Below are 1,792 nucleotides of genomic sequence, written 5' to 3'. Positions count from 1 at the left end.
GGCCAACCTACTGGCCCCCACCCCCAGGTCCCCAGTATGTGGGGCATGGGGGGGCCCCCAAGTAGCCCCTTGGAAGCTGGAATTCTGCCAGCCTGCAAGGGAAAATTCTCAGTTTTCCACGTTTTTCTCTTCTAAAAGAGAATCCATTTTTTAAGTTTGTTGATCAATTTTTAAAGTTTGTTTGCAACCCTTTTATATATTCTTGTGACCAACTTTTGGGTCGCAACCAACAGGTTGAGAAACACTGATCTAGGACAATCAGCAGCAACTGCTCTCTGAAGCCATAATGCTGCCTTGAGCACAGTGAAGGTCACTACAATCAGTAGTTCTCATCTAAAGAGGGGAAGGCTCAGAGGAGATAAGAGATTAAGAATGGTTAAGATACTGAGAGTAGCGCCTGGAAGGCCACTGGGAGAGGGGTGAGGCAAACATGGGGAGAAAGACAGACCCCAACATAAAATCCCACAGCAGTGAAGCCAAGTTCAAGTTTCTTCTTTCTCCACTATTTTGATTTCCTTCACAACCCTTATTATTGACCATGATCCATGCTTCTACCCTGGGCTAGACAGAACAGTTAATTCCTGGTAACTGTGAGTCTTCAAGAATTGACTCTGTGCATTCACAGTCGTGAGACAGCACTCCCTGGGGTGAGCTCACAAGATCCTCCTCTAAGCCCTGTCCACTGGAAGATGCCCAAGTACCTTTTAGCTGACAGCCATTTGGTGCACAAGGCTAAAGAAGGGATGCACTGCTACTCTTGCTGCTGCCAGCCCTTCTTGATGGTGCACCAAATTATGACCATCTACAGCCGGGGTGGCCAACCTACGGCAGGAGTGCTGCAAGTTGCATGGGCATCCTTTGGGTGGCCTGTGTTGGGGGAGGGGGGTCAGGCAGCACAGCAGTAGATGGAGCAGGGAGCAGAAAGCAGAGCAGGAGATCATACGGGGATCACAAGGCAGGGAGCTGGCTGAAGGCAGAGGAAGAGACTGGGAGCAAAGGGTAGGGAGCAGAGGGAAAAGCAGCAGATAGGGCAGGGAAAGGGGATCAGTGACACCCGGGGAGGGCACAGGGCTAATCTGCGGCATAAAAAAGGTTGGCCCCACGCTGCTCTACAGCGGTGGTTCTCCGGGCCTGCCCGTCCTACCCTGCAGCCAAGGGGCTGTGCCCGCTCGCCACCTGCGCCACACTGAACCGGCTCCATGCAGACAGGGAGCCCCTTCCCCGCCCAGCCCCAGCCCCAGGTGTCCCCAGCACCCCGCGCCCGCCTCGCAACCCGGCCCCATTTCATTTCAGCCAGTTTCTACCACAACTGTGATTTTCCCATGGATTGGGAGGCCCCAAAACTATATGTTGCAGCCCCCCCCAGGATAGCATGGTGCTTCTCAACCTTTTTTGTACCAGGCCCCATTTGTAAACATCAGTGGCCCTTCCCAACCCTCAGGCCCAGACCCCGGCGTGTCCCCAGATTTCGTTTCTCCAGGAGGAGGCGTATTTACAGCCGGCTCGGGACGGTTCCACGGGTCCCGCCGGGCCGGACCGCTACCTTGCCGTAGGCCGCCTCGGTCTCGGCGATGGTGCGCTCGAACTCGTTGCGCGTGGCCATCTTGCGGGCCAGCCCCTCGTTGAGGCGGGCCAGGCGCTCGGTCAGCAGCCGGATGTCACTCTGCAGCTTGGCCTTCTCCTCCTCCTCGCGCGCGATCTGCCGGCCCAGCTCGTCCCGCCGCGCGCACAGCTCCTCAATGCCTGCGCCACACGGGGGGCACGGCCCTCAGCGCCCGCGGCCCGAACCCGG

The 1,792-nt window shown here is 56.9% G+C and overlaps 1 long non-coding RNA gene across 1 annotated transcript in view; it reads right to left on the bottom strand.

Annotated features, from left to right (window-relative positions):
- LOC109292783 overlaps positions 1 to 1,784 on the bottom strand; it is a 9,146-nt gene extending 7,362 nt beyond the window's left edge. The window contains exon 1 of the long non-coding RNA XR_002096180.1: positions 1,544 to 1,784. This is a non-coding gene — a long non-coding RNA (uncharacterized LOC109292783). The remainder of the gene's footprint in view (positions 1 to 1,543) is intronic.
- Positions 1,785 to 1,792: the final 8 nt, after the last annotated feature.

This window comes from Gavialis gangeticus, unplaced genomic scaffold (genome assembly GCF_001723915.1).
Source record: "Gavialis gangeticus isolate Ggan-Ray unplaced genomic scaffold, GavGan_comp1, whole genome shotgun sequence".
In the NCBI taxonomy this organism is placed as follows: Eukaryota; Metazoa; Chordata; order Crocodylia; family Gavialidae; genus Gavialis; species Gavialis gangeticus.
Note: the sequence above shows the minus strand (reverse complement) of the source record. Positions and strands in the feature narration are given on the sequence as shown.